This window comes from Lolium perenne, chromosome 3, assembly GCF_019359855.2.
Source record: "Lolium perenne isolate Kyuss_39 chromosome 3, Kyuss_2.0, whole genome shotgun sequence".
Classification (NCBI taxonomy): Eukaryota; Viridiplantae; Streptophyta; class Magnoliopsida; order Poales; family Poaceae; genus Lolium; species Lolium perenne.
Window position 1 is genome coordinate 168,619,328 of NC_067246.2, and position 13,033 is coordinate 168,632,360.

A 13,033-nucleotide genomic window follows, 5' to 3' on the forward strand; every position below is an offset into this window, starting at 1 on the left:
TGCATCAATTTACATTCGATCTTAAGTTCATCCTGCATACTCGCACCATCAATATAACAGTTTAGCTCCTCCAAAATAATACTCCCTCTGGTTCATATTAATTAAATCTAATATGGATTTATCTAGACACATTTTAGTTTTAGATACATCCATATTGAAGTCAATTAATATGGATCGGAGGGCAGTTTAGCTTGCACCAAAGCAAGACAACCATCCAAAAATACAGTTCAACTGTCCACCATAGCACCACCAGTTGACCATGTTTACTCACGCACGGACCTGGTAAATGTTTCAAGCTTTGCCTTAAGGGTAGCCTGCCTCTCTCTCGATTCATGTACCTTTCTGTTAAGCTCCAACAAATTAGCACTCTGGGAGTCGACAAGATGTTGAAGGTCTGCTTTTCCCCTCCGCTCTGTCTCTAGTAAATCAGCTAGGGTGCTCATATTTGATCTCGTGGGTCTATGCTCAAGTCCCACATTCTGAAAAAAACATAGGTTTCTTTACTCACTTACCAAGGACCTCGGATAAAACTTGGGTCATTCTTTCGCTCTCCATCTGGTGTAGGTTGAGACATCTCTTCTTCAATCTCGGCCTTTTTTAGCAATGAAGACATGAGACAGATTGATGTTAGATGAAGCAAGGTTTCAAAAAAAAAATGTTAGATGAAGCAATGTATAAACTTCGTTTTAGCGATAACTCAATAAATGCTTACTCACCCGAACACGTTTTACTTCAGAGGAGTAGCATCCATCCTTGATGCGGTGTGTCTCCCTGAACTGATCCACTTGACATGGTTCTTTACCCATGTATGAGTCTCCCTGAAAACAAACACATACATGGAGCCATCTTATAGGTTCTATAAAGTATTTTTTGAATATCAATAATGTGTGCGATGTTATATATTGATGTGCAAGTTAATCACTATTTAGAGCAGTTCAATGTAGAGCATCTATATTGTAGAAAGAATCTGCAAACTTTAGCACAAGCAACAATGTGCACAAAAGCTCCTACAAACATCTACCTACCAAAAAAGGAATTTAGTTTAAAATGCACTTAAGCTATCCATCGGAGAACTAAGCAATGAACATTCTTGGTAAAGTGAGCATCATGGAAATGATACCAGGAGTTAGATATATTAACTATCTATGTCAAACATGTACGAACGCAATCAGTGATTTAATAGACCAGCGCATGCATTCAGCAAATACCCATCCAGCTTGTTGATGGAACTGTGTACTCTATCATTCTGTAAACAACACAGGTCTTCACTTACCAGTTTTTCCATGTGTGCAGTGTAGCTGCGCGACCCAGTTGTTTGGTGGAGCAAAACCTTAGAATGGTTAGTTTTATTTATACTGCTGATCCTCTACATGAAAGGTAGAATTACTAACGCTATACATGCATATGCATGTACAAGTAAAAAAACTTCGATTTTAAAAAATAGACTGACAATGTTGTGGGGAGACTTCCAGTGCTCCACAAGCCAGCACCAATCCTCGTTAGTCGTATTGGAAACATGACTTTTAGTCGGCACTTCCGAAAGTGGGACACCATCAAAATATTTTTTATTCAGATTGTGCTAAAATTGACGTACACCATTATGAAGATGCTTGTTGCATGCACCTTTTACTGGTGAATGCTTTGTGTCCATTGAAAATTTTCCCTAGTGGTATGGAAGAACATGCATAAGAATGACAATTTCTGATAAATAAAAGCTTTATAAACAGTAAAGGGAGGCAAATGAATGCAGTTTGTAAATACCGCCATTTTTCCATAGAAGTCACACAGGAGCCCTGGGTCTTGGCGGTACTTCTTCCAATGCGTATATACAAGAATATGGTTCCTGACTGCAATGTTGCACTCAGTTACAAATTTTGCACCGATAAGAGCTGATGTCGGCCTTGTCCTCCCTCTTGTTATTATCAGAGGCAGCTTGGATCCTCGAGAACGGGTCAGTTTGGACAGTCCTTTCCCCATGTTCGCCCCCTTACCGCTACACATATAAACAACTGATGAGATAATAATGGTGTTACACCAAATAGACTCTGTAAGGAACAGACAAATTACAGGAACGTGCATTTATCAATAGTGCCATTCTCGGATGGCACCATAGGATCCTCGTCTGCTTCATCCGAATCATCATTTTCACTACCCTGACCTGTAGCAATATTATCAACAAACAAGGGAGGCACACAGCCTCAACAATCATAGCTAGCAAAATGTGTGAAAGGACTTGCAGTACAACATGCTAAATGTAGTAAGCACTTGGTAGCACAACTTACCATGATCAACGGAAGGAGAGTTCTGATGATTATGACTTCTGGTGGCTCTGCAATGGCTACTAGATTCATCTACATCGAAGTTAGATTCGTCATGTATGTTGTTGCTGGTTGTGGACATGGACCTGGTAGTTCTACGAAGTGGACACTGTTAATCGACATCTCTCCTGGAAGAGGCCCTAGTAGTTCTAGGAGGTGGCTGCTTAGATAATGGTCTTTTTGTGGCCGCACGGGTTGTGACTCCTACTGGGGTCATCTTAGTATTACTAGCAGTAGTAATCGGCATACCCTGGTAGGAAGCACAACTTGGATCAATCAAGCAAGAATAGAAAATATTAATTAGCATTTGCAATTGAAAAACATTTATGTCTGCATTGATGAATATGCGGGATGGATAGAACTAGCACCTTAGTAAGCGAGGCAACATGTGGTAATGTAAGTTTCTCGTGATTGCCAGAGCCAAGATTGTCATCTTCAGCGCCTGTACCTCTCGGAATTGCCGATACCCTCTTGCATTGGGGCATTGCACTAACCATTAATGGATAAGTGTTGTCTCCATTCAAAGGTTTCTTCTTAGCAACCTCTGATGACTGGTTGTGCTTGAGGATACTAATAGGTGGATTCTCTCTGGTCTTGCTGGCCTGGTAATTCAGTTGAGCAACAGGAAATACATCAATCGATCGAGCATGATAACAAGCACTTGTAATCCAACAGTATATATACATCCGTATATACTAAGATATGACAGGATGGAGGAACAACCACCTTAGCTGTTGGGATGGCTGGTGGTTTCAGAGGATGATCCGCTGGTTGTTTTTTTTATGTGTTGACGCGGCTTCTTCAGGATACTAGAAACCACATTGTCAGTAGTCGTGCTGGCCTGGTAAGTTGAAAAACACAACATAGATCAATCAAGGGAGCATGATGACAATTAGTTTGTAATTGCAAATCGGAAACATTTATATCTCTAACAAAAAAGGACGGTATATAGGAACTAGAACCTGCTTGCGTCGCTGAAGCGGCAAAAAGGGTCTATAACTGCCGCGAAGATCCAAATCTTCAGCAAAATGCGCAGATGGAAATTTCTTCTTTCTGTCATATTTTGAATGCATGTTTTCTTTGCCCTTAGATGGCTTATTTTTCTGCATTGCTAACGGGAGCAATTTACATGCGTATGTATTATACTTCTCCATAATTAATCCCTTCAGACTCTCATCATTGAATATGTGATGTTTATTACCAGCAGGTGTCACCGGTGTTTGGTGTTGTTTTTCTGCCACAGCTAAGATAATTAACACAAACATAAAACATAGATTATGGTGTGTACGTGTGTCATGAACAAAAAGAAAAGATCAAGCAGAAATACTGCAGCATAAACCACGAACCAAAGAAATCAAGATACAGTACGCAGTTGTGGGACAAGCAGGCTAATGCATAACGAGTTCAAAAAAACTTATAATCCATAGGGATCGACCAAACAATCGCACACCAATAATAAGGCCTAGTTTGGCAACACGGTTTTACTAAAATTGAAGTATTACAAAACTGAACTATTTTAGCAAAAAAACTACCAAGACGTTTGGGATCCCGACGACACCCGTGGCCACTGGGTGTGGGTGTATCCTAACCAAACCCGCACCCATATCCTGAAATCTTACCCTCTACCCGCACCCGTACCTTGGTACAGATTTTAACACATACCCGCATCAGAATGGGTAAAAAAAACATGGGTAATACCCACCCTGTAGTCCAAAGAAATGCAACAAAGCAATATAATAGAACAACATATAATAAAAACAACAATATATATATCATTCCTTAACTGATTCAGCAAAGCAAAGGAACAGCAAAAGGTACCACGTATATTAAGAGAAACATCAATGTAACATATGTATAAGAAAAGACAGCAAAACAATATGGCATATGAATATAAACAGCAAAACAACACAAGCTATGTGAAAAGATCAACATTTAGTACAACCCAACATATATGAAAGAATACAACATTACAGCCAACCATAAGTTACATAAGAACATACCAATATATAATTCAAACTCGTCAACTTTATAGGTTCACAGAAATTTAAAGATTACAATAAAGGTTCGAATGAGGTAACATAAAGGGCAGGTGGGTATGCGGGTATGGGTTTTGCATTCTCATACCCACACCCGCCATACCCATTGGGTAGAGATTTTTTACCATTTACTTACCCATGGATTCAAATTTTCTACCATACCATTACCCTAATGGACTGGGATCAGATGACATGCTCACGCTGCGCCATTCGGCTCTGGATCTCAGTCCTACCGTAATGGGTAAAAACCTGATGGGTAAGCGGGTAATGGGTACCCATTGCCATCGGGAGTTTGGGAAGTGTTGTTTCACTATCTATTTGCTGGATTGTTACCATGCATAGGCTCTCATGTATAGAACAAGTAGTTTGCTGCTAAAAAGTTGGCCACTTGCCGCTGCTGCATAGCCATTCCAATAAACAAATGCCATGCATCACGAAAACTACTAGGCTATCTATATTTTCTCTTCTAGACACATACGTAGCAATCAAAACAGATGAACAGAGGAAGTCATAGGATGTGCCTAGCCGAAAACAACATTATTCGTTAGATCCAAACACATTTAAATATTCAATACTTCAATATTTTCAGGAACTGAAGTATTTCCACAATACTTCAAAAAAACAGAGCTCCCAAATGAGGCCTAAAATTGAATTACTGGGTGCGCAAAAATACTATACCCAATGCAAGACCTCTTGGCCTCGACACCGCAAGCGCAGCAAGGGCGTTGTGCGGGCAGAGAGGGCTTAAAGTTGGCCGGCTGAACGAGGCGATGAGGGAGATGACTTGCCTGAAACGATGACAATGTCACTCGGATGTAGCTCCTGATGCAACAGTGGCCGGAGCGCTCCGACGTCTGTGTGAACGGTAGCGGAGAGAGATAGAGATAGAGAGAGGAGAGAGATGGAGATCTAGGGTTCGTGGAATTGGGGAAAACTGGATGGGAGAAACGCACACTACTAGGAAAAGGCCTACCCGTAAGAATGGTATGCACACCTATTTTGGTGCGCCACTGCTAAAAAGTGGTGCTCCACTGATACAAAAATAGTAGTGGCACACTGCTTTTGGGGTGCGCCACCACTAAAAATAGGCCAGATCCCACCTCTCCCCCAGACTTAGCAGTGGCACACCCTATAGTGGTGCGCCATTGCTATGTGAGATAGCAATGGTGCACCACTAAGAGATGCACCACTGTGTTCAAAATAGCTATGGCGCATTAGGACATCTCCAGCGGCGGGACGCAAACGAACGCTCAGAGACCGTTTTCGTCCGCCGTGACCAGAAATGCGTCTGGGGCCTGCTCCAGCGGGGCGACGCAAAGTGACCGGGCCATCCGCGGAGACGCAAACCTGGCCCAAATATGCGCCAGGTTTGCGTCTCCGCGGACGCTCGGCGGTCGCGCGGAGCGACCTCCATTTCTTACCCGGTCCCGCATGTCAGGGACAGCGAAATCGACCGCTTCGATTTGCTTCTTTTTCCCCGTCTTTGCTACCCTAGTGTGACGCCACCACCCCAACCCCACCCGCCGCCGTCCCGCCGCAGCACCGCAGAAGTCGCCGTCGGCTCCGTTCTCGCTGCACGGGAGAGCAGGATCGTACTCGGGCTTGGCTCCGTCGCGTACCTGCCAGCTATTTTCGGGCGAAACGCTCCCAGTTGCGCCGCCCTTCTATGCCGCCCACGACCTGATCAGTCAATTGCGTCGGTAGGTTTCTTACTCGTGTTTTCGGCGCTATTGTGCGCGGCCATTGATCCGCAGTTTGTACCCATGCAGATGGACATGTGGCAGCTGTTGGACAAGTTCCGCGCGGAGGTCGTCGACTCCTCTTCCGACGAGGAGTCCGATGAGTCGACGTAGACATTGGCAACTACTGCGGCCTCCATGATCCACGAGTTCACCTCTAACCCGGGGCCGCAGCACCGGGGCTCTGTGAAGGGGCGCTCCAAAAACCTGCCGCGCAACAGAGTGGAAGGGCAGGCCCACCTCCAAAAGGACTACTTCGACCTCACCAATCCGATCTTCCCGGAAAAAATGTTCCGGCGCCGGTACATGATGTCAAGGGACCTGTTCTTGGTCATTCTACGGGGCGTCAGAAACTACGACCCCTACTTCCAATGCAGGCCCGATGCAACAGGTGCGCTAGGCTTCACCTCCTACCAAAAATGCTCTGCAGCTATTCGCATGCTCTCATATGGAATGGTTGCGGATATATTCGATGAGTATCTTCCAATGGGTGAGAGCACCTGCCTTGAGACCATGTACAGGTTTTGTCGAGCCATGATTGTCGTGTTCGGAGAGTATTACTGTAGGGAGCCAACTGTTGAGGATACAAGGTGGCTCCTGTCTATCAACGAGTCTAGAGGGTTCCCAGGAATGATTGGCAGCATAGATTGCATGCACTGGGAGTGAAAAAACTGTCCATTTGGATGGTAGGGTGCGTACAGCGGGCATAAGGAGGGAAAAACTGTCATTCTTGAAGCTGTCATATCTCAAGATTTATGGATTTGGCATTCGTTCTTTGGCATGGCCGGTTCCAATAATGACATCAATGTGTTGCACCGATCACCGGTTTTCAACCGGCTCATGCAAGGCAAAGCTCCCCGGATGAGCTATGAGATCAATGGAAATGCATATGACAAGCCATATTATCTTGCTGATGGCATCTACCCTGACTGGGCCACATTGGTGAAGACTGTATGTAATCCAAACTCCGAGAAGACGAGGAGGTTTGCCAAGATGCAAGAGGCTTCCATGAAAGATGTGGAGCGCGGATCTGGTGTGCTCCAAGCTCGGTGGGCAATTGTCCGTCACCCGGCAAGAACATGGTCCCTGAAGACCATACATGAGGTAATGACATGCTGCGTGATCATGCACAACAAGATCGTTGAGAACGAGCGTCCTGATGGCCGCAATGAGAATCACTAGGAGTTTCAAGGTGAGCTAGTTGTGCCACTCCATGGGGCTTCATCTTGGTAGGAGTATCTAAATATCATGTAGAAATCACTGACGATAACGTGTGCAAACGGCTACAGACGGATCTGATTGAGCATCAGTGGACATTGGCTGGCCATGAAGATCATGCCTAGAGAAATACTATCTTATTTTCATGTAAACTTTTAAAAATTTAAATGTAATAACTATGACTTCGTTGATTTCCTTATTTTGTTGTTTGGAAACTTCATAAATTGACGCAAACGTCGCGCGGCTGGAGATGCCCTTAGATGATGTGTGCCACCACGCCGCACGCTTCCATCACCACGTACCAACACGCCTCGCCCACCATGCACACGCGCCCGGACACAACTCCCAACCGATCGCACCCAAGGCCCAACTCACCCAATCGCACCCAAACCACCCAGCTCCCCCACCAGTTTCTTCCTCTCCCCAAACGCACGAATGAACAACCACTCCTTCCAAACCCTAACTAGATCGAACTTCGCCGGCGCGCATGTGCATCCCTTGTCGGCACTCCGCGTCGCGCACGCCGCCGCCAGGATGCACGCACGCACGAGGAGATGCCGCCGCCGAGACGCACGCACACCTACTTCCTCGCGCTGGTGGCCGCCAGACAGGGCCGGTCCTAAGTTTTCAAGGGCCCGGGGCGAAACGACAATTTAGGGCCCTAAGTACAACTATTAAAATAATTATTAAATATTGTTAATATATAATAGCTATTAAGAGTAAATATGTAAATTGTATTCGAACATATAATTTTATAATAATTTATAGATATTTTCTTAAATTATTAATATATACATCCTTATTTTTTTCACTACTTGTTGCATGTGGCCAGCCACGCCGTCTATGAATTTAGCGAAGTCTTCTCTGGGCAACTCAGTCTCTTGCCTTTTGACGTGACATTTGTTGCAACTATAGAGCCATCAATTAGTCGCTTCTGCTCTTGTCTAGAAAACACTGCCGACGTCCAATAAAGAGAAAAATGTGTTCGTACCTATTTATTTATGAATTCAATTGTTCTAGATTCACGTGTATTTATACGCTAAAACATGTTTATAAGTGAATTCAGATAAATCTAAATCATTTAATTTGGGACAAACTATTAGAAATCAACGCCCGGCAAAAAAGGAAATGCGTCATTTTTGTATTGAAGAGAAAAATGCGTAGATTGTGTTGCATTTTATCTTGAGAGAATCCGGAAGCTTGATTCCCTGGATTGGTCGATCTAGCCATGGGCCCCACTCCATTTAATCCCTTGCACCTTTTTTTAGCGGAAAAGAAAGTTTAATCCCTTGTACCTGGGTAAAGTGAAAAAAAGAAACTGACCAAACTAATAAGGCCCATCTAATCAAAAGAAAAAAGGCCCAAGATTAGTTCGCTCGTTAACGCTTCGTCTTGTTCCTCCGCTCAACTGTACAGTACGACGGAAAATTCTCCTCCTACCTCTAATGGCGTTGCCGTCCGCGCAACATATGAATAACCAGATGGGACTTGGGGCCCCTTGGCTGGCGGGCGCCCTCCTGCCCCCCCCCCCCCCCCCCTCGGGCCGGCCCTGCCGCCAGATTCGCCGCCGCCGACAGGAGCGCCTTCGGTGTGCCGGTGGAGGACGGACGACGGCGCGGGCGCTACGGCGCCTAATCTTCACCACAACGGCCTCCTCGCCATCTTGCCGTACGAACTCGTCGAGGACGCGTGCCGTGCTGCCGTGATCCGCGCCGACAACAGCCAGGTCTACTCCGTCTAGGAGATTCTGCGCTTGCTCCACTAAGCTGACGCGTACGTCGGCCTGCCCGTGCGAGACGCGGTCGCCGCACGCGCTCAAGGCCGGCGTCGAGGTTGGTGGGAGGATCTCGCGGGGCTCCGTCGACCTTGCCTGCTAGTGTTCGGTGCTTCTGCACGCCAGCAAGTCACGGATGCTGCCGACACCAAGCTCCTCGAGCCAGTGGCCGCAAGATGCGCACCAACTCCTGGCCTCTATCCCGGTCGTCTCCTACACAAGGCCAGGCCACGCCCGGCGCCCGCGCAGCAACCTGGGGTGAGACTTCTCGCTCCCTCCTCCTGATATGTGCCACAATTGCTGCTATATTACCATCAAGAACAGAGCAAGATTAATATCTTGGATAGAATGGAACCCTACCTGCGTATTTTATTTGTATACCGTATACAATCTCTCGGTTTCATAGCTCACCTGGTCATTAATTATAAGTTAATTACTTATCAAGATACTATATTTTTTTAATCTAAGCTAGGATTTGATATTGCAAATGAAGTGAGATCACATAGACAAGGACCTTCTGTAGTTTAATAATGCTTGAAAAAGTATGGTCCATTCATAGCCTCCTTCATCTGATTGCTGCTATAATGGTAAGTGCTTGACTCTCTTAAATCTTTGTTGGTGAAGTGTCTACCTATGTTTCTTAGCAACACACCTGATCAAGTACCCTTTCTCTGAGGTTTTCTCCTTCTTAATTAATCCAACATACATATATTTTGATCCTATTTGAGGATGACTACAAACTGAAATTAATTGATTATCCTGAATCAATATAAGTTATCAGGACCAAGTTACATCTCCACGTCACCATCGAACTACCTATATCTGCAGACTATTATTCCCATGCATTCCACTCTCTATCACCTTAATACTAATAACCTAAGTAAGTTATTTTTAGATACATGCAATGCACAAATATAAACTATGTTGGCAAAAAAAAAAGGGAATGGGATGCACCTAATTATTACTCTTTCTCAACAGTTAACTGTAACTCACTGTGCCCTAAGTCGTAGCTAGCAGTAGCATTCTCTGTGTTGTTGCGATAACATTTATTTATCCAAAACAGGTCTCGTTTGTTAGCAGCTAGTACTACGCATGCATGTTTTATTTCTTGGTGAACTGCCTTTTTTACTTCTTCAATAATTAGCAACATGATCTCTCCATTTCTAGCTCTGAATGATTTTGCAAACAAGCATTGAGTTAAGGAATCATAATAATTTCTCTGCTAAACAAATGCAGTATTTGATCTGGAAGTTAATGATAGCTCTTGAACAGAACCACCTGTATTAGTCATCTGAAGAAATCTGTAGAGATCACAGTTTCTGTCATTAAATTTGAACAATATTGACATTCTAAACTTTTACCACTTGCTTTGTAATCAGTTGTGGATGGCACAACAAAGGCATAAGAATGATTTTCTTTTGCATACCCAAGTCAATAACCGAGAACAACTACCAGCTATATACATGGTCTGTTAAGAACCAGTTTATACATAGCTGACCTCAATGAATTTGTCACTGATCATGCAGGCTTGGAGACTTGATCATGCAGTGGAGCTGGTTGCCGTGGCCCAGTGCGTGGTCGCGATGGCTCCGACGATGAGAAGATCGGCGGCCAACGAGCTCGTGCATAGGTGCCTGGCGACCTCGTGCAAGGGCGTAGCGGAGCGAGGCGGACCGCGGCTAGATCCCCGGCGAAACCGCGTAGAGCGCACGATGTGAATACAGTTGCAGCCGTGAACTATTTTTTTTAAACATTGTAATATATTATAAACATTTCTCTTGTAATATAATAGCAGCAAGCAGCATGCCTGAACTTCTTTTTTGTAGCAATGGCGCACCATCCACATAATGCACTATTGCTAGTGAATATATAGTGGCGCACTCGGTGGACACAATACGCCATTGCTAATGAATAGATAGTGGCGCACTGGATAGACTTTCTAATGGTGCACGTGCATGAGATAGCAATGGCGCACTAGAAAGCTAGTAGTGGCGCACATCTGGTGCGTCATTGCTAACCAACTTAGTAGTGGCGCACCACGTGGTGCACCACTGCTAAAACTTTGCAGTGGCGTGATAGTAGTGGCACACCGGGGTGCGCCACTGATAGCCAAAAGTGGTGCGCCACTAATAAGCCTTTTCCTAGTAATGGCATAGACACTACAAGACGAATCCCCTCCCTGGCAATCGATCGCTCGAGCAATCACTTTCCATGGCGCGGAAGCGCTCGTGGAGCGAGTCAATTTCCTTTTTACCACGTACTGTTTTAATTGCGTTCACACGTGTTCACACTAACAGCTTGTATTACTACTTTGCAAGTTGCATGCAGCCAAGAGCGTTCACACTGCATGCATGCACATGCACAGAGCATCTCATGGATTTGCATTTAATGAGCTAACTTTTCAGCACACTTTCATAAGTTGTTGCATGCATACACATAGCATCTCACTCTTTTTCTTCGGCACGAGGAAGGCTCTCAATTCTCTTTTTGCAATTCCCTTTTGGGTTTTATTTTCGTACGGTAATTCATATTTAATGGGGTCCTTTTGCAATTCCCCTTTTCGGGCCAGTGGTTTTTAAGGGGGAAAATAACGGGTGGGAAGATCCACTTGCAACTCAAATGAACTACCACTTGCTACTCAAATTAAGTACTTTTTTAAGTTGTAAGCTAACAAAAGTTGCTAAAATATTCTAAATAAATTTTCTTTTTAGGGTTGCTAGGTATTTATATTTACCGTTGATAAATAACGGGGCACCAGGTTGATAACTTGTAAACAAAAAAGAGTCGCTACATATTTTAAATTAAATTAAATTTTTAGGGTTGATATTTATTTATATTTACCATTGATAAATAGCGGGTCACCGGGTTGATAGCTTGTAAATTAAAAGAGAGTTGCCAAAATATTCTAAATGAAATACTATTTAGGGTTATTATTTATTTATATTTACAGTTGATAAATAACGAGGCACCAGGTTGATAGCTTGTAAAATAAAAAGATGTTCGCTAAAATATTCTAAATGAAATAATTTTTAGGGTTGGTAGTTATTTATAATTACCATTGATAAATAACGGGACACTCGATTGATAACTTGTAAACTAAAAAGAGTCGCCAAAATATTTGAAATGAAATTAGATTTTTAGGGTTGGTAGTTATTTATATTTACTGTTGATAAATAACAGGACACCGGGTTGATAGCTTCTAAACTAAAAAAGATTCGCTAAAATGTTTAAAATAAAATTAACTTTGGGGTTGATAATTTTATCATTTTACCGTTGATCACTCGAGTACGGAGGGTTGATTAGTCCAACAGAGAGGGTTGATAACTTTTAGCCTGAAAAAAAGTTTCTCGAAACATATCAACATTGGTGCTAGTTTTGAAGATCTCGTCGAGACGGATTTATTGGTGAAAGCGAATCTTAATTTGGAGATGTCATTTAAGAGTTAAAAAGTTTTGAATTTTAAATTTTGGAAAAGATTCCTGATAACCCGCAAGTATAGGGGATCGCAACAGTCTTCGAGGGAAGTAAAACCCAAATTTATTGATTCGACACAAGGGGAGACAAAGAATACTTATAAGCCTTAACAACTGAATTGTCAATTCAGATGCACCTGGAAAAGCACTAGTAACAGGGGTGATGTGAAAGCAGCAGTAATATGAGAGCAATAGTAACAGTAACACATCAGCAGTAGCAGTAACACAGAGACAATGACACCAGAAAATAGTTGATACTACTTCTAATGGCATATAGGACCGAGTGAGTATTTGATGATGAAAGATGGACCGGGGTTCCCAGCTATCTACACTAGTGGTAACTCTCCAATAACAAGTGTTGGGTGAACAAATTACAGTTGGGCAATTGACATAATTATTATAGCATTAAGACAGAACATCCAGTTTATTAATCATGTAGGCATGTTTTCCATATATAGTCATACGTGCTCGCAAT

At 43.5% G+C, this 13,033-nt stretch overlaps 1 long non-coding RNA gene across 1 annotated transcript; it reads left to right on the forward strand.

Moving 5' to 3' along the window:
• Nucleotides 1-8,692: 8,692 nt before the first annotated feature.
• LOC127323535 (uncharacterized) lies at nucleotides 8,693-10,899 on the forward strand. Its single transcript, XR_007865807.2, has 2 exons — nucleotides 8,693-9,343; nucleotides 10,612-10,899. It is a non-coding gene; the product is annotated as an uncharacterized lncRNA (long non-coding RNA).
• The last annotated feature ends 2,134 nt before the right edge of the window (nucleotides 10,900-13,033 follow it).